The 21,090-nt window shown below is 45.5% G+C and overlaps 1 protein-coding gene and 1 long non-coding RNA gene across 3 annotated transcripts in view; one reads left to right on the forward strand and one right to left on the reverse strand.

The window, feature by feature from the left end:
- The window catches only part of TNS3 (tensin 3), a 190,756-nt gene that overhangs the window by 42,406 nt on the left and 127,260 nt on the right, over window positions 1-21,090 (forward strand). The window lies entirely within an intron of this gene.
- On the reverse strand, window positions 9,416-19,221 carry LOC138783621 (uncharacterized). The gene is made up of 3 exons (XR_011361724.1): window positions 19,175-19,221; window positions 13,264-13,361; window positions 9,416-9,702 (listed from the first exon to the last, which is right to left on the reverse strand). It is a non-coding gene; the product is annotated as an uncharacterized lncRNA (long non-coding RNA).

The raw sequence follows: 21,090 nt of genomic DNA on the forward strand, positions 1-21,090 counted from the left end.
TTTGACGTTCTACTTTGCTTTGTAAGGCTAGTTGTACACTGCATTTTTCTTGTCCATTTAATGTGTACGTTAAAGTTAAACGTACTAAAATGGAAGCAGTGGAACAGATGGGAAAACCCAGAGTAAACGCTGGGAAAGCTTTTGGTGTAATAATATAATTATAAATATGTATTATTATTATTATTATTAATGATAATAATAAAAATATTATAATATAATATAAACATATTTGTAGATTATATTTATTTGCACTGCCCAATTACAAAGCATTTGGAGTAATATGTAATAATAATAAATGGAGTAATAATAAACAAGTTCAAGCATCTACACTCACCTAACAGCTCCCAATCCTCCAATAAGGAGACAAAAAGTTTAAGGATTATTCCACACATGGCAAATATGTATACAACAGAATAATCTGCACCCAGAAAAATTACATCCTTATGAATGGTAATTTTTTTTTTTTTTTTTTTACAAAAGATCGCAAATTGAATGCTTTCAAATTAACCATTATGTGCTCACACTGTTTTTGAAGTATACATTCAATACATTAACTTAACCACGTGTCTTATCTATTTAACTAACAGAGGCCAAGACAATGTCCATTTAACTGGACTGGTATATGTCAGTATTTCTCCAGGACACATGCCTGTAAAGCGCTACCATTAAAGCGACTCTGTACCCACAATCTGACCCCCCAAACCAATTGTACCTTCAGATAGCTGCTTTTAATCCAAGATCTGTCCTGCGGTCCGTTCGGCAGGTGATGCAGTTATTGTCCTAAAAAACAACTTTTAAACTTGCAGCCCATGCCAAATGGGAGTATCTGTGCCCTAACTTTGCACCACCCCTCTGTCCCTGCTCCCCACCCTCTCCATCATTAGGAAGGCTCCAGGCAGATTGTCTCCTATCCATCAGCTGTGTGAATACTGAACATGGGCTGGATCGTTAACCACCTGTGCAGTGTTCAGCATGTAGAAAATGTTTCAGTAGCATTCCTATTATTAGTTTGTACTTTTATGAACATAATGATACCAGTTACAATTTTATATGATTTATTTCACTGTTTATTTTTTGGGTATTTTCGATTAGCAAAATTTTATTAAAATGTTCTGATGCTTTCATTTATTTTTGAGTTCCACTATGGTACTAGACCACCAACTGTTGATTGTTCTATTACACAGAGTGATAATTGCCCGAATCGGCCGATAATTGTTTCATGTAAGGGCCCTAACTTTACAAGCAGAGCGCCAATGTAATAGGTCAGTACAATGCATATGTATTGCTTTGATCTACGTACGCAATCAAATTATTACCTACAATAGGCTCTAAAGGTCCCCATGGACCTTATACTTTTGTCTGCCTTACGCCGCTGTAAGGTGTATAGGGCTTTCCACACCGATCACCAACAGAAGAAAAAACATGCTTATTGCTGCATATTGAAATTAACATCATATTTCTGAGGATAGGTTATTAATTGTATAAGGCTGGATAACACCTTTAGGCTGGGTTCACACTATGTATATTTGAGGCTGTATTTGTGAGGCTGTATAGCAACCAAAACCAGGAGTGGATTGAAAACACAGAAAGGCTCTGTTCACATAATGTTGTAATTGAGTTAATGGCAAATTTTTGCTGTTATTTTAAAACAACGGCTGTTATATTGAAATAATGGCAGTTATTTACCGTTATATGACGGCCATCCACTCAATTTCAACATTGTGTGAACAGATCCTTTCTGTGTTTTCAATCCACTCCTGGTTTTGGTTGCTATGAGGACCTGACTTGAGGACCAAATACTGCCTGAAGTATACAGTGTGTGAACCCAGCCTTAGGCTGGGTTCACACTATGTATATTTCAGGCTGTATTTGGTCCTCATGTCAGGTCCTCATAGCAACCAAAACCAGGAGTGGATTGAAAACCCAGAAAGGATCTGTTCACACAATGTTGAAATTGAGTGGATGGCCGCCATATAACGGTAAATAACTTCCATTATTTCAATATAACAGCCGTTGTTTTAAAATAACAGCAAATATTTGCCATTAAATGACGGCCATCCACTCAATTACAACATTATGTGAACATAGCCTTTCTGTGTTTTCAATCCACTCCTTGTTTTGGTTGCTATACAGCCTCAAACATACAGCCTCAAATATACGTAGTGTGAACCCAGCCTTAAGGCGTAAAAAGGTTGGTGACTAAAAGCATATGCAGCAAGTGTCTTTAGCTAAAGGTCAGGGTCATTGTGAATTAAGCTAACTGGATGAAATTCTGTACAAAATTCAAAATTCTGTTAAACAAAAGAAGCTTTAATTTCTAGCATTTTTAATGTTTATTACTATTAGGAACATACTTCTTTTATGAATTGTTTTCTATTACACAGATAAAATGTTATTGTAAAAATGTCCAAAGGTTATGCTTAGTTATTTCATGGATTGTAGTCCAGTAAACCCATAAACGGTACACCTCCCAGCAACAAAGCTCCCCTAGATACTGTATATGATGGATGACGGCCTAGTACACGTGTGTTTTGTCACTGATAAACATAGTTGTGCAATCACAACCCTACGCTGTTAACTACAGCTATGATATTGCAGGCAGTTCACCTCTGCATGACCGCAGGAAATGATAGGACTTAGGTCACATTTTTTACTACACTTACTATAAAAGATTTTTTCTCCACCCTAAAGTAGCAACATAAATGTTGGGCTGGTTTTCCACACATTAACGTACAGCTTTGTTTTGCGAGACACTGTGCAGAGCAGGTTTTGCTTTGGTGGATCTATTCCACGGGACGATTATCATTCAGATTATCGTTAAGTCGTTCGAATCTAAGCGCTAATCGTTCGGTTGAATAGCAGTTAACGATTAACGACCTAACGAGAAATCGTTGATCATTTAATAAGACCTGGACCTATTTTTATTGTTGCTCGTTTGCAAATCATTCGCATTGAATAAGATGTCGTTTGGTCGTTCGCAGTAGTGACGAACGCAATAGCGACGGCAAGACGACCACAAGAACGATTAGAAGTAATGATTATCGCTCCATGTAAATGGGTGAACGATTCTTTCGCAACGAGGTCTTTCACAATAGCGGTTGTTTGGATCGTTTATCGTTAAAAATTATGCGAATGATAATCGTCCCGTGGAAGAGGGCCCTAAGTAGCATTTTGGCCTACTGGATATTCTTCGGTTAGCCCCCAGCAGGATAATGGGCTCCAAAGGTCCAATAAACCCTTATTTGGAGATGAATTTGGCACCAATCAGTTTCCACTAGGTTCTATTTCCTAAGTTTACCAGTGTCTTTAAACCACAGTCCATCACTGTTTTTAAGGATCCATCACATGGATTAAGTGTCCCTGGCCAATTCCTACAGCAGTAGCCAGGGGACAGGCAAGGACAATCTGTGGGTCACAACTATCAGCTCTGAATGTCCAGCAATAAATATCTACAGCACCAGCAGTTATCAGACGGTCATGTGTCATATGTACTACAATTCCCATCATTCCTGAGAACTGCAGACTGTCAGTAAATGCTGGGAGTTGCAGTATCTGCAGCTGTTGTATTTGCTACACTGGATGCTTTGTGGGAGATTAGAATACATAGATCTGTAAAGGCTCAGGGTGTGGAGGTGACCTCAGAACAGCACTAATAGGGGAGAAAACAAATATATATATATATATATATCACTTTACTAGTGATGAGCGAGCATGCTCGTCTGAGCTTGGTACTCGATCGAGTATTAGGGTACTCAATGGTACTTGTACTCAGACGAGCATCTCGCCATACTCTAGAAAATCTCATAATCCGTTTTCTGTAAGTTTGGGCGCTGTTTATCATGCAGGAGACTCTTTGGTACATCCTGCGATCACGTGGGACCCATACATTTCGATAGCAGCGATTGGTTGGCCAGATCAGATGACCCTGCCATATAAAACGTGCAGCCGGCAGTGCTCGCTTTAGACGTGTGCTGGAAGAGATCATGGACAGAGCTGCTGCTGGTCAGGGAGAGCGTCAGTGTAGGATTAAGCGTTCCAGTAGGCAGGGAATACTAGCAATACAAACAAACAGCCCTTCTCAGGGCTTAAAAGCGTTTTTTATTGTATTACTACAGATTGCCGGCTGGGACTTGCAGTACTGCTACCACGATTTAGCCAGCACACTGTGGTGATTGGCTGCTGGCAGAAAGGGGACATTAGGTGTTGCATACAGACCCCTAAGAAGTGCTCAGTGTACTCTTTTTTGATTTTGGGGCTTGTGGTCCTGCTGTACTACATTGGATTGCTAGGATTTGTAGTACACCTGCATAGAACTTCACTGCTCATTGGACGGGGGTATCCCAGCGTGTGTCTAGGTTCAGCCACTACCAGATTGTACCGTAAAGCCCCCCCTAAACTAGTGGGTACTACACTGTATTGCTGGGATTTGTAGTACACCTGCATAAAACTTCACTGCTCATTGTAAGGGGGTATCACAGCGTGTGTCTAGGTCCAGCCACTACCAGACTGTACCGTACAGCCCCCCCTAAACTAGTGGGTACTACACTGTATTGATGGGATTTGTAGTACACCTGCATAGAACTTCACTGCTCATTGTAAGGGGGTATCCCAGCGTTTGTCTAGGTCCAGCCACTACCAGATTGTACCGTACAGCCCCCCCTAAACTATACTACACTGTATTGCTGGGATTTGTAGTACACCAGCATAAAACTTTACTGCTTATTGTAAGGGGGTATCACAGCGTGTGTCTAGGTATAGCCACTACCAGATTGTACCGTACAGCCCCCCCTTGACTAGTGGGTACTACACTGTATTGTTGGGATTTGTAGTACACCTGCATAAAACTTCACTGCTCATTGTAAGGGGATATCCCAGCGTGTGTCTAGGTCCAGCCACTACCAGATTGTATCGTACAGCCCCCCCTAAACTAGTAGGTACTACACTGTATTGCTGGGATTTGTAGTACACTACCCCTCAAGTGATCCCTTTGCATGAGACAATTGCCAGATCCTCAAGGATCAAAGTCAAATTCAAAATCAAAACAGCGGTGGGGGGAGAGGTGGTGAGTCACATTATGCAGGGAATGTTACCCCAACTGCTGCATTCAACTTGAAAATCGAAAGGGTGGTGGCGGGGGTAGAAGTGAGTAGTTACATTATGCAGGGTGTTACCAAAACTGCTACAGTCAAATTGAAAATCGAAAGGGTGCTGAGGGTAGAAGGCTACTTGTTGGCTACTGCTGGGTCTTAACTGGCATCCATGTTGACTACTGATGTGCCTGCCCTTGCCTCCATGTTGGCTACTGCTGGACCTTAACTGGCATCCATGTAGACTACTGGTGTATTTGCCCATGCCTCCATGTTGGCTACTGCTGGGCCTTCACTGGCATCCATGTTGACTACTGCTGGGCCTTTTCTGGCATCCATGTTGACTACGGCTGTGCCTGCCCTTACCTTCCTTGTCTTGTCCATTTCAAACCATATTATCTGTGGATGTCATCTTATCTTACGCGTGTCCTATGCTTTTCTTTCACCAGTACCTTCTACCTTTTTTCAATGTTGTAGCCATTTTTAAGGCAGGATTGACCAGAGCAGTAATGGACATCCATGTTGACTACTGCTGTGCCTGCCCTTGCCTCCATGTTGGCTACTGCTGGGCCTTAACTGGCATCCATGTTGACTACTGCTGGGCCTTTACTGGCATCCATGTTGACTACTGCTGGGCTTTTACTGGCATCCATGTTGACTACTGCTGGGCCTTTACTGGCATCCATGTTGACTACTGCTGGGCCTTTACTGGCATCTATGTTGACTACTGGTGTGCCTGCCCTTGCCTCCTTGTTGCAGGGCCTTAACTGGCATCCATGTTGACTACTGGTGTGCCTGCCCTTGCCTCCATGTTGGCTACTGCTGGGACTTCACTGGCATCCATGTTGACTACTGCGGTGCCTGCCCTTACCTTCCTTGTCTTGTCCATTTCAAAACATGTTATCTGTGGATGTCATCTTATCTTACAGGTGTCCTATGCCATTCTTTCACCAGTACCTTCTACCTTTTTTCAATGTTGTAGCCGTTTTTAAGGCAGGATTGACCAGGCCTTTCACCAGTAGCTTCTATCCTTCCTTGGATGTTGTTGTAGCCGTTTTGAAGGCAGGATTGACCAGGCCTTTGACCAGTACCGTCTACCTTCCTTGGATGTTGTAGCCTTTTCGAAGGCAGGATTGACCAAGTCTTTTTAATAGACACTTGTCCTCTCTTAGAGACTCTTTAAAACATCCATGTTGACTACTGCTATGCCTGCCCTTGCCTCCATGTTGGCTATTGCTGGGCCTTAACTGGCATCCCGGGTTCGTGTGTAATTAGCAATGAGCTTGGTTGCGTGTGACAAGGGGCGGAACCTGGTGGCGGCTCTGCAACTCAGCAGCCTCACACATGTACCATGCCTGGCCCATGTCTTTAACCTAGTGTTGCTTAAAACTTACCCCAATAATGCTGACTTGCTCACCAAGGTGCACCGCATCTGTGCGCATTTCCGCAAGTCAACCAGTTGAACTAACCCCAACTGCTACAGTCAAATTCAAAATCAAAATCAAACTCAAAACAACGGTGGGGGGAGAAGTGGGGAGTCACATGATGCAGGGAATGTTACCCCAACTGCTAGAGTCCAATTCAATTTACCTTCCTTGTCTTGTCCATTTCGAACCATATTATCTGTGGATGTCATTTTATCTTAGGGGTGTCCTCTGCCATCCTTTCACCAGTACCTTCTACTTCTTTTCGATGTTGTAGCCGTTTTGAAGGCAGGATTGACCAGGCCTTTCACCAGTAGCTTCTATCCTTCCTTGGATGTTGTTGTAGCCGTTTTGAAGGCAGGATTGACCAGGCCTTTGACCAGTACCGTCTACCTTCCTTGGATGTTGTAGCCTTTTCGAAGGCAGGATTGACCAAGTCTTTTTAATAGACACTTGTCCTCTCTTAGAGACTCTTTAAAAGATTGAAAGTGTATTCATTCGTTCAAATCAAATTCCAGGGCCTCTTAAGAAGACTGTATTGATATTCTTCGTCCCTACCTCCAAAGATATGCCTCACGCATAACTGCATGTGGGTGAGAGGCTAAATCTAGCCATAATTGTATTGTCCATCTTGGTCTGTGGTGTCAGGCTAAGTTTTTGGGTGGTCCATATGCTACCGGTGTTTGAATAGTTCCCTGTGTCCTCACCGTCATGCTGTGTCAGGCCTAATTTTTGGAAGGCTCACTTGCTACCTTACTTTTAATGGTTCTCTGTCCTCACTGCCATGCTCTGACGTCACACTACATCTGCGGAGGAGCGGGACTGGTTGCCGGGGGCCCGCTGATTGCGCCCCCGCCAACCAGCCAGCTGTTTTTTTTTTTTTTTTTATCTTACTCTACTGTGTTAGGCCTAATTTTTGTGAGGTTCCACGCCTGCCTCATCTAAAGGCCGGTAATGACCACTTTATGTTTTTTTTTTTCTAACCTTCAATCTACATTTTAAAATCAAATCGACTTCAATTCAAGTGCTATTTTGCAGGGCTGTCTGGTCATCTATTGTATCTCCAAGATACACGCCACTGTTCAAAGGAACAGACAGTGATAATGGTGGATCCTAATTTAGCATCCTTGTGTTGTGCATTTCGTACCAGACAATCTGTGGATGTCAACTTGCGGGTGTTCTCTGCCGTCCTTTCATTTTTTGGCTCGGGGCCTCTTAAAAAGACTGTATTGTTATTCTTCGTCCCTACCTCCAAAGAGATGCCTCTCACGCACAACTGCATGAGGGTGTGAGGCTAAATCTAGCCATAATCCGGCTATTTTAGTTTTAGGAGCAGCAGCACTGCCGTGGGTAAGCACCAACAGGCGGTGCTCAAACTGCTTAACAGCCCCTTCTACCTTCCTTCGATGTTTTAGCCGTTTTGAAGGCAAGATTGACCAGGCCTTTTACCAGTAGCTTCTTTCCTTCCTTGGATGTTGTAGCCTTTTTAAATACACAGGCTACCGCATTTGCCGTCTCTTAGAGACTCTTTAAAGGATTGAAAGTGTATTCGTTCAAATTCCGGGGCCTCTTAAGAAGACTGTATTGTTCTCTGTGTCTTCACTGCCATGCTCTGACATCACACTACGTCTGCGGAGGAGCGGGACTGGTTGTCGGGGGCCCGTCGATCACACCTTCGCCAACCAGCCAGCTGTTTCATTTTATTTATTTGTCTGTGTCCACTAAAAATCCCAGCCCCTGGACTCACTCCAATTTTTGGGTGGGCTCACTTGCTTCCTCACTCATTTTTAATGGTTCTCTTTATGCTCAATGCCATGCAGTGTCTGGCCTAATTTTTAGAAAGCTCACTTGCTTCCACACTCACTTTTAATGGTTCTCTGTGTGCTCAATGCCATGCAGTGTCTGGCCTAATTTTGGGGAGGCTCACTTGCTTACTCACTCACTTCTAATGGTTGTCTGTGTCCTCACTGCCATGCTCTGACATCACACTACGTCTAGGGGGAGAGGGACTGGTTGGCGGGGGCCCGCCGATCGCGCCCCTGCCAACCAGCAAGCTGTTTTATTTTTATTTTTTTGTCTAGCCGTGGCCTCACCACCCCCGGTCGAGAGGCATCAGGTGTCCCCTTGATGGTGACTGACAGCTGGCCTAGCCAGTTAACTGTCAGCACCCGGGTTCGTGTCCACAATAAATCCCAGCCCCTGGACTCACTCCAATTTGTGGGTGGGCTCACTTGCTTCCTCACTCACTTTTTAATGGTTCTCTGTGAGCTCAATACCATGCTGTGTCTGGCCTAATTTTTGGGAGGCTCACTTGCTTCCTCACTCACTTTTAATGGTTCTCTGTGTGTTCAATGCCATGCTGTGTCTGGCCTCATTTTTGGGAGGCTCACTTGCTTCCTCAATCACTTTGGTTCTCTGTGTGCTCAATGCCATGCTGTGTTTGGTATAATTTTTGGAAGGCTCACTGGCTACCGGTTCCACCTTGTTCACTCTGTCCTTACCGCCATGCTGTGTCAGGCTAAATTTTGGAGTGTTTCATCATATGCTACCTCTGTTTTAATGGTTCCCTGTGTTCTCACTGCCATGCTGTGTCAGGCTGAGTTGGTAAAGTGAATTGTGTATGCCACACTGCCAATCTGTTTCTAAAATATGCTTCATAAATAATGCCTAATAAGTTTTGCTTCCACATAACCAGTGAAATAACATTGTTCAGTCTTGTAAAGTTTCCTGGTAATTACACAAAAAATCCCCCATCACCTCGCATAGGAATTTGCCTCTGGCAAATTCCACCCACAATGAATCATAAGTCCCCATAGAATATCACCTTCTGGCAATGTCTCCTCTTATACTAGCTCCCCTGTGAGGCAAACAATGAAGTTATACAGAAACACATAATAATGCCTATTTCAACATTGTATTGGTAAATGTATGTAATACGAATGCAAATTACGACCATATAATAGATAAAATAGCATCAATATTGCATTCTAATTACCATAGAGTAGATGGGCTACTTTCCAGGCAAGGAAGGGAACTACACTTTGGACACAATTCAGATAAAATACTGATACAATACAGATCAGATCTTCATATTGGTCTTGTAGCAGTTTTGCTTCAGAAATCCATTCCATTTATCTTAATAAGGTTGTTTCTTCAGCGGGATTTCTGCAAGGCCGATTCAGATGCATTCGCTAGTTAAAGGAATTTGTGCAACAATTAGAAAAATGTGACTAAACTGTATATATTATTATGTCTATGTAATTGTTGGCATCTCTGCTTATAATTCCCACATGATTAGTGGCATATCCTCAGGGGTTACTCTATACAAACATTTGGGCATTTCCATTCCACTCTGACATTTTTCCAAAAGATGACTAACTTCCGATAGAGTTACAAATTTTCCTTACACCTTTCAACATTTTATTCTTTATTGTTACATATCTGAAACCATCCTTTTGTCTTTCTGTATAAAGGGAGGTCTGATATTTTCAGCTGAAGTGCCACAGCATGCATGCCTTCTCTCCCACCAATCCTTTCCTTGACTAATTGACATATAGGGCTAAAAACTGTGAGCTTTTGCACAGGCAGATTTATCTGACAAATCTTTGAAGCCAAAGCCAGGAATGGATTTGAAAAGAGGAGAAATCCCAGTTTTCCCTTTATTACCTGTTCTCTGTTTATAGTCTGTTCCTTTCTTTGGCTTCAAAAATATGTCTGATAAATCTGTCTCTGTAATGGCACCATTAGTCCTGTACATCAATGAATCAAGAAAGAAAGATGCATGCTTCTACATTACATTACTTCTATTGCATTTCAGCTTTCAAGGAAAAATGCAATTTCATAACTCTGCAAGTCTTTACTTTATGACCTGTTCTCTGTTTATAGTCTATTCCTGGGTTTGGCTTCAAATCTTTGTCAGATAATCTGTCGTCAGATCTGTTGGTGGAATAGGGCCTTTAGACCTAAGCCTAGGTTTCTGTAATATAAAAAGTTATAGTTATATCTTTGCTTGCTGTCAGTGAATGCAGGCATATGTACATGTCTTTGTGTGACAGCTCTCTATATTGTAAGTTTTTATGGATGTTCTTAAATTATGTGTGGATGGAACTAGAATGTTTTCATTCACAGTAAGCAAGCAAAGATCTAAACCTAAACTTACACCCATGATAAACAGATGCCTGATATGCAGTACATAGCTACACCATGTGCGCGTCAGCTCTGCTACATCATCAGCTAGTATGGAATACATACTGGGATAATGTGATGCAAAATCAGTGAAAAAAAAAACAGTGCAGGGAGGGCTAGTGCAGGGAGGGCTAGAACAGGCGCAGCATAGGTTAGTGTCAGGATAGGTGAGGTAGCGGGACAGGGGCCAATCAGATGGTCAGATAGGAGGAGAGGGGTAGGACTCCCCTCTCCATGTGTCCGAACCAGACAACAGCCCGCTTGCCCTGTTGCATTTGATGGTATGTGGGTGGTTGGCAGTGGGGTGGTTGTGGAAGGCACTGAGTAATAAGGTGTGGAAGTCACACTGGAGGGGTGGCAGCTCTCTTTAGTTACGTGGCTTGGTAATTGTGTCATGGTTCCTGCCAATTACCGCTTAGGCGGAGGAATACAATTTTCAACCCTTGGAGCGATGTGACAGGGGAATTCTCTGACATATTGCTGTAAGGGCCATCCATTACCTTCTCGAGTATGTTTGGGTTGTGTTACATATGTTATACATATTGTTGATACTGGGAGTATTTCAGTATTTAAATATGTTATAACTTTGTATGTTTTTAAGAAAAGGCTGCTGTGGCGTCCTTATTGATGGTGGTTTGGAGGTAAGATGGGACAGGTGGCTTGGTGTTTTGGTAGCAGTACACCCCCATAATCTGCAGTATCCATGGCCATGTGTTTACTGTGCAATAGTAATGACAGCAGTGGGCAGTATGCAAGAGGACAAATTAGGGAATGCTGGGAAATGTAGTTTTCTGGCCGGGGCCATATTGGATATAGATCAGCTTTTAGAAAAACTTGTAACTTAGGATTTAATTTTTTAGCTCTTAGGTGGGAAATCCCTTTAAGGGTGCGTTCACACATGGCGAGTTCTCAGCAGATTTCACGGTGCGAGTTTTGCTGCCAATCTGGTGAAACGGCCAAAAAAAAGTGATGTGATTGGCTGCTGTGGAAAAAAAAACCTGTGGGCAGCTTGAGAAATCTAAGCCTAAGTTTGTGTATGAGAAATTATTTAAATGGGTTATCCAGAGCTACAAAAACATGGCCACTTTCTTCCAGAGACAGACCCATTCTTGTATCCAGCTTAGGCAGGGTTTTACTGCTCAGTTCCATTGAAGTGAATGGAGCTTAATTGCAAACCGCACCTGAACTGGAGACAAGAGTCGTGTTGTCTCTGAAAGAAAGCGGCCATGTTTTTGTAGCACTGGATAACCCCTTTAACTGTACTAAGGAGCTGTGGTACAATGGAAGCTAAGATGTGACTGGTTGCTGTGGGTAAATTAAATTTTAAAGGGAAACCTGATACGTCCCTATAGTTCATGGGGCACTGAGGATGAAAGTGATTTTTGGGATGTTAGCAGTTTATGTAATATGCTAATGAGATGTTTGGTGCACTGGGGGGGGGGGGGTTTATTAGGTCTGAGGTATTTTTTTAAAAGTTGAAATGCCAGGGTTACGTACATCTGGCCATCCGGCATAGTTGCCCTCTATCATCTAGCTGTTCCAGATCAAAATAACGTTGCACGAAGTGCTTTTAGATACAATGCAATCACACTGGCAGGTTAACCAGAGGTTTGGCCCGTGGGGTACATGATGTGGGATGTCAGATGAAATATGACCAGCTTGTTGCCTCTGGTGTTCCCATGTAGAGTGGATTCCTAACGCCAAATATATGTAAACATGGCTTCCAGAACTGCCACATTTAGAGCAACTAGTGACTGACTGGATCCATTATAATTCTGTAATTCAACTTAGTAAATTCAACTGTTAGTGAATCCGGCCAGGGAAAAGGGGATGGGGCCTAATTTAAGACCAGCGTACGAGTATGCTGGTTTTGATAAATTTTCCCCTTAGACTACATTCACACGCACATAATGCAGCCCATGCTTCATGGGCTGCTCACATAGCACATCATTAGCAGAGCAGTCAATGCCGAAAATAAGGGTCCACATTACAGCATGTCCTATTTTTTTCGGCATGGATCGTATGGAAGTTTGAAAGGGGCCATTGAATAACAGAGGTCCTATGTCCTGTCTGCAATTGGAGACAGGACAATGGACGTGTGAATGTGGCCTTTGTACTTGTACTTCCCTGCCCACATTCCCAGGGTGTCTTCCATCCTTGTCTGTGGGATTCCCTGATCACTGCAGTTGCAGCTCACACCTCTGGTCCTATCTTTGAAGTGACAGGACGCTCAGCCAATGACCTGTTGGCCTTTCACTTTAGAGACAGTTTAGAGACGCGCCCCACCCCTCCTGGACACGGCGCATAATCAACTAAATATATGACAAAAAGGGCACACTCTTAGCCTCCCCACACAGTAAAATGCACTCAAAGTGCCCCCACTAAGTATCACATTTATTGCTGGCGATAAATATTACTACCATACGTGATTACATATAAGCAATACTGCTACTGAACAGCACAAACCAAAACAGAAAGTTATTACCAATAATACTACAACACACCGAGACCACTATCACTACCACTACAGACCCTGTAAGAGAGTGCAGTTACAGCTAGTGACTCACATGGGGCGTCTTCTCTGATCTGGGCCATTCAATCTTCCTTTTTTATCCCCATTCTGCCTGGGCCATCTTCTCCTGGCCATGAATCTTCTCTCCAGAATCTGCCAGAGAAACATTTTAGTCTCCTTGTTCCAGCACATACAGTAGCTAGGCCGCTTCTCTACCCCCCATATAGATTTAATGGCCATTGTGCCCTCACATAATAGTTAGCTATATCCTGTGCCCCTCTGTGCAGTCCCCATATAGTATGAGTGTGCTGCTCTAATGAATTATTATTCCCTCTCTGCAGCCCCATATATAATCATCCCCTGTGTGCTGCCCCAATACATTATCCCCCCTGTGTGCTGCCCCATTACATTATAGTCCTCTGTGTGCTGCCCCAATACATTATCACCCTATGTGCTGCCCCAACGTATTGTATCATAGCGCCCCCATGGTGAGAGTAAAATAAAGAAATAAATACCTATTATCCGCTCCCAGCAGCTTCTCCCTTCTCCCTTCTGTGAGTTCCAGGCACGACATGTTCTGTCTTCCAATGCTAGCAGCCTGATACACAGAGGCTCTCTGCTTCAGAACCTTTTGGGACCCGGATTTTCTTTAGTGCGTGTGCACGCACCACACTCAAAGTTTACCCAGCCCACTTCTGGTTACACAGCGGCCTTTTGTGACCGCAAGCATATTGCCGCCTGCGGCCACAAGGGTGATTGACAGCTCGAGAAACCAATCGCTTCTTGCACTGTCTATCAAGGCGTCCTAATTAACTACAAGCATGTCATCATAGACATGCTTCTAGTAAAAGAGGAGGCGCAAAACCCGGCGGCAGCCCCGGCATTTGATCGGGTTTACCAGGTCCTGGGGCCTCTTTAACAGACGTGAGAGCCCTGTACCGTTGCACGGGTCGCACAGCCCTAAGGCCAGCCCTGAGTATAATCTTCATTATTTTCCTTACTCTCGTGGATGCGGAATGTCTGCCCCCAGCCCAGCGCACACATTACCTGCTCGGCGCAGCGGCTGTGTGAAGCTCCCGGCTCCCCTTGCTCCTTATCAGCCAATCATTGCGAGGGGAGTCGGGAGCTTCACACAGCCGCGGTACCTTGCAGGTAATGTATGCTCTGGGCCGGGGCTGCGAGCAGCAGGGGTTAAAGAGGCCGGGTCCTATTTTTGCAGCTCAATGAAAATTCCGCTGCAGGTATGGGACCCGATAGAACTTCACTATACCTGGCTCTACAACGGATTTCGCTGCAAATCGCAGCGGATCGGGTACGTGTGAAGCTACCCTAAAGGTGCTGATTCTCTCTCCCTCTGATGAGGGGGTCTATGGGATAGATGCGTGGTTAGCGCGCAGCCTATGTGAGGGTTGAGTGGCCCCTTTAAAATCATCGCCAATGCTTTCATTTTGGCATTTGTAAACATCATTATTCATGGCGTTTCTGGGTTATCTCAGGTTGGCATGAACCAGAACGATCAGCATTTGAATTCCACCTCCTGGAGAAGGTGAATGATGCAGAACTTTCTACAAGTTCACACATTTCTAGTGATTATCACAAACAGTACCGGACCCTATACCCATGAACACTGATGCTTACAAATGCCAAAAAGCATTGCTGATGATTTTAAAGCGGAACACTCCATGCTCACATAGGTGGTATGCTAACGACACATCTATCCGACAGACCCACTCATTACAGTGATAGAGGAGACACAGTAGCTGGAGTTTGCATTAGGGGAAGAAGGCATCAAACAGAGATCCCACTTCAGTTACTGCAGAAACCAGCAGATCTTCCTGCAGAAGAGAGCAGATCCTGTAGAATCCACCAGCATGAGGTATACTAGTAAGGGTATGTTCACACTGAGCAAACACGGCACTGCTCAGTGTCCTACAGTGAGTGAATGAGAGGGTGTGCAAACGCTTCCGCATCCTCCCCTCTCCGCTCAGAGGAGAGCCGCGGCAGCCGAGGAGCGCACACTCTCCCATAGACGGGCAATGACACACTGAGCACGGGGGGGATTCCGCCTGATTTGCTCAGTGTGAACATAAGGCTACATTCACGCATTCCATGTTCCTAACTGAACAAGGACAAGGAATGCCTGTAACGGACCCTTCCCCACCCGGGCAGCATCTATGATAAGATGCTGGGAGCAGGGGGACTGTACAGATATGCGCCGCACGGCTGATTCATTGCAGCGCGGCGCATATCTGTACAGTTCCCCCACTCCCTGCATCTTATCACAGATGCTGCCCAGCGGGGGAGAGTCTGTTACAAGCATCCACGTCACAGTTCCGTTCGGAACATGGAACGTGTGAATACAGCCAAGGCTGCGTTCACACTACGTATATTTCAGTCAGTATATGTATATTTCAGTAAGTATATTTCAGTCAGTATTGCAACCAAAACCAGGAGTGGATTAAAAACACAGAAAGCCTCTGTTCACACAATGTTGAAATTGAGTGGATGGCCGCCATATAACGGTAAATAACTGCTATTATTTCAATACAACAGCCATTGTTTTAGGATAACAGCAAATATTTGCCATTAAATGACAGTGGTGGTTTCTACAAAGTTATTTGCCTACTGGTGATCTCCTTATACTTATGTATTATTTAAAGAGAATTTTAAAGAGAATTTATCAGCACCCGTGCTGTACCTAACAACACTTTGAGTCTTCATTATCGAAGGAGTGTGTATAACCCACTGCATGGACAAATTACCAAAAGTTACTATGCTCACTAGGGGACTGCCAGCAACAGCACACTGTCAGCACCTTAGTTACGACCCGGGAGCTGACAGAATCCCTTTAAAGAGGATGTACCATCAGGTACCATCCTCTTTAATCTAACCCAGGGATAGAACAGCGCAGTCACAGGGAAGCCAGTGCCGCAGTCCGCGGCCCACTCTATGACCCCTCTATGACGCGGCTTCATTAGAATCAATGGAGCCGCGTCATACAGGGCCGTGGATAGAACAATGCCGTTCAAAAAACGGACTGCGGCACAGACTTCCCCATGACGGCGCCGTTCTATCCCTGGGTCAGATTAAAGAGTACGTACCTGATGGTACATCCTCTTTAAGCATCTTGTGGGGTAAGAGATATAGATGTGCACTCAGTAATCTCTGTGGTTCCAATACAATGAATGCACTGCTCATACACACAGCTCTGCTGAATGCTGAGCACAGACACACAGCTCTGCTGAATGCTGAGCACAGACACACAGCTCTGCTGAATACACACATGGGACAGGCACACAGCTCTGCTGAATGCACTGCACAGACACACAGCTCTGCTGAATACACACATGGGACAGGCACACAGCTCTGCTGAATACACACATGGGACAGGCACACAGCTCTGCTGAAGGCACAGCGCAGGCACACAGCTCTGCTAAATGCAGAGCACAGACACACAGCTCTGCCGAATACACCGCTCATACACACAGCTCTGCCGAATACACCGCTCATACACACAACTCTGCCGAATACACCGCTCATACACACAGCTCTGCCGAATCCACCGCTCATACACACAGCTCTGCCAAATACACCGCTCATACACACAGCTCTGCCGAATACACCGCTCATACACACAGCTCTGCCGAATACACCGCTCATACACACAGCTCTGCCGAATACACCGCTCATACACACAGCTCTGCCGAATACACCGCTCATACACACAGCTCTGCCGAATACACCGCTCATACACACAGCTCTGCTGAATACACTGCTCATACACACAGCTCTGCCGAATACACCGCTCATACACACTGCTCTGCCGAATACACCGCTCATACACACAGCTCTGCCGAATACACCGCTCATACACACAGCTCTGCCGAATACACCGCTCATACACAAAGCTCTGCCGAATACACCGCTCATACACACAGCTCTGCCGAATACGCTGCTCATATACACAGCTCTGCTGAATACGCTGCTCATATACACAGCTCTGCTGAATACGCTGCTCATATACACAGCTCTGCTGAATACGCTGCTCATATACACAGCTCTGCTGAATACGCTGCTCATACACACAGCTCTGCTGAATACACCGCTCATACACACAGCACACTGCTAAATAGAGCACAGACACACAGCTCTGCTGAATACACCGCTCATACACACAGCTCTGCTGAATACACCGCTCATACACACAGCTCTGCCGAATACACTGCTCATACACACAGCTCTGCTGAATACACCGCTCATACACACAGCACACTGCTAAATACAGAGCACAGACACACAGCTCTGCTGAATACACCGCTCATACACACAGCACACTGCTAAATACAGAGCACAGACACACAGCTCTGCTGAATACACTGCTTATACACACAGCTCTGCTGAATACACTGCTCATACACACAGCTCTGCCAAATACACCGCTCATACACACAGCTCTGCCGAATACACCGCTCATACACACAGCTCTGCCGAATACACCGCTCATACACACAGCTCTGCCGAATACACCGCTCATACACACAACTCTGCCGAATACACCGCTCATACACACAGCTCTGCCGAATCCACCGCTCATACACACAGCTCTGCCAAATACACCGCTCATACACACAGCTCTGCCGAATACACCGCTCATACACACAGCTCTGCCGAATACACCGCTCATACACACAGCTCTGCCGAATACACCGCTCATACACACAGCTCTGCCGAATACACCGCTCATACACACAGCTCTGCCGAATACACCGCTCATACACACAGCTCTGCTGAATACACCGCTCATACACACAGCTCTGCTGAATACACCGCTCATACACACTGCTCTGCCGAATACACCGCTCATACACACAGCTCTGCCGAATACACCGCTCATACACACAGCTCTGCCGAATACACCGCTCATACACACAGCTCTGCCGAATACACCGCTCATACACAAAGCTCTGCCGAATACACCGCTCATACACACAGCTCTGCCGAATACGCTGCTCATATACACAGCTCTGCTGAATACGCTGCTCATATACACAGCTCTGCTGAATACGCTGCTCATATACACAGCTCTGCTGAATACGCTGCTCATATACACAGCTCTGCTGAATACGCTGCTCATACACACAGCTCTGCTGAATACGCTGCTCATACACACAGCTCTGCTGAATACACCGCTCATACACACAGCACACTGCTAAATACAGAGCACAGACACACAGCTCTGCTGAATACACCGCTCATACACACAGCTCTGCTGAATACACCGCTCATACACACAGCTCTGCCGAATACACTGCTCATACACACAGCTCTGCTGAATACACCGCTCATACACACAGCACACTGCTAAATACAGAGCACAGACACACAGCTCTGCTGAATACACCGCTCATACACACAGCACACTGCTAAATACAGAGCACAGACACACAGCTCTGCTGAATACACTGCTTATACACACAGCTCTGCTGAATACACTGCTCATACACACAGCTCTGCTGAATACACTGCTCATACACACAGCTCTGCTGAATACACTGCTCATACACACAGCACACTGCTAAATACAGAGCACAGACACACAGCTCTGCTGAATACACTGCTCATACACACAGCTCTGCTGAATACACCGCTCATACACACAGCTCTGCTGAATACACTGCTCATACACACAGCTCTGCTGAATACACTGCTCATACACACAGCTCTGCTGAATACAGAGCACAGACACACAGCTCTGCTGAATACACTGCTCATACACACAGCTCTGCTGAATACACCGCTCATACACACAGCACACTGCTAAATACAGAGCACAGACACACAGCTCTGCTGAATACACTGCTCATACACACAGCTCTGCTGAATACACTGCTCATACACACAGCACACTGCTGAGCATAGCTAGCTGAGCTCACCCATTATACCTGTATTCCACTTTATTCTTTTACCTGTCCATGAGATACAGGAACTTGTACTGCACCTAGTTACACCCCCTCCGTCCCATGTGACTGATCACATGGTCCTGACCTCACAGATCCTGGGATCCCGCAGCTAGTGGCTGACTGCTGGGATCTCTGTGCGGAGTTTACCTGCTGGTGAGTGCCAGAAGTTGTACTGTGAGCTGTGAAGCTTCATGGAGGGGAGGATCCCGCCCCGGTACCTGGACTGTGTGAACTGAGATCTACTTGCACCACTCTGTGTGATGCAGCTGCGGGGAGCAGGTAGGGGCTGCGGGGGCTGCACTTGTCTAGGGGCTGCCCAGTCTGGGGGCGCAGTGACAGCCAGCGGCCGGAGCTCTCCTGCTGTAGGGACGATAGTGCCCGGCAGCACCCTGACAGCTCCTAGGCTGGCACAATGGTCTGGCACCTCGCCTGTGTATCTGTGGCTGCCCATTGTGCCAGCTGTCAGCTCTGTAGGTTTAGTAGGATGACTTGTGTCGCTTGTTGTCACCGTGCCCCGGGGTGGGGGCGTCTTGCTGTCTGCATTAGGCCCCTTTGTCTTTCTACCAATCACATTTACATATTGAGATGTCTTGGGAGGAATGTGGGGAATGTGCTCCTTGTCTTCTCCTTGGAGGAGTCTCAGGTAGCAGTGTGCCGCTTTACTGCTGCTCCAGATGTGGAGATGTCACAGTGGGTTCTGCTCCTTTCTGGGAAGGATTTTGTTGGATATATATATATATATATATCAGGGGCGGATTAACTTTAACATAGGCCCCGGGCTGTTCACCAAGCCTGGGCCCCCCCACCCCACTGTAACTATGGCAGCACTAGCCTGGCGTTCATAGTACAGGACAGATAATGTCATGATGTCCTGATTTGTGCAAAATTGCCATTAAAAACTGTGATTTTTTTGCAAATCATGGCAGAAGTGTAGCCAGGAGACAGTACACCATTGAAAGTATAAGTCTTTTTGGGTGGTCATGCCCCCCCAGGAGCTCAGGGTCCCGGGCTGCCGCCCAAAACGCCCCTATTATAATCCACTACTGCTATATATCACTTCTGGTGATGTCATGTATCCTGGATCTTTGTGGGTGACTCTTTTATAATAGAGGTGGAGGAGCGCACTCTGGGTACGGCTGGAGCTGCCACATCCACACCTCATGATTGGAAACCACCAGTCAGTTGTATATGGCATGTGTGCTGTTTAAGGTTGTTTATTAGCTCCATGCAGTATGGGATAGACCAAAGGAGAACACTCAGAAGCCTATGCTTGTCACTAGTCATGAGCCAACTTGCTGAAAGTTTAGGTTCAAGTGACTGCACCACCAGGCCCAGGCTGAAGCACTGGAGGCGGGCCGACCCACCCTTAGTGGGAAGAAACCCCAGCCCCTCCATGACGTGACTCCATTAGAATCAATGGAACCCAATCATAGAGGGGCTAGGGTTTCCTCCCACTAAGGGTGGGTCGGTCCGCCTCCAGTGCTTCAGCCTGGGCCTGGTGGTGCAGTCACTTTCAGCAATGTTTGTCCGAATCACAATGCTCAGTATTTTTCTCCTGTAAAACATGGATACAGCCAGAGGCCATGTTCATACAGCATATGTTTTACATAAATGACGGCCGTTGTTGCAATTTGCAACAATGGCCATGATTTATGCAAAACATACGTTGTATTTGAATGGATGGAATCCCGGCTAAAGCGTATACACACTGTACGAAGTGGCTGCACGAAAACATCAGTTTTGGGCGGCCACTATTCATTAAATAGCGGCCGCACAGACATGTCAGTTCACACAATTGAGAGTGCGGCTCTAGCCGCACTCACCATTGTGTAAAATTTTGAATTGGGATGGGGGCACACATGGGTGCACCCTCATGAGAATTAAACAGATACTGAAGATCATTCCGGCCGATGATCTTAATA

This window comes from Dendropsophus ebraccatus, chromosome 2, assembly GCF_027789765.1.
Source record: "Dendropsophus ebraccatus isolate aDenEbr1 chromosome 2, aDenEbr1.pat, whole genome shotgun sequence".
NCBI lineage: Eukaryota > Metazoa > Chordata > Amphibia > Anura > Hylidae > Dendropsophus > Dendropsophus ebraccatus.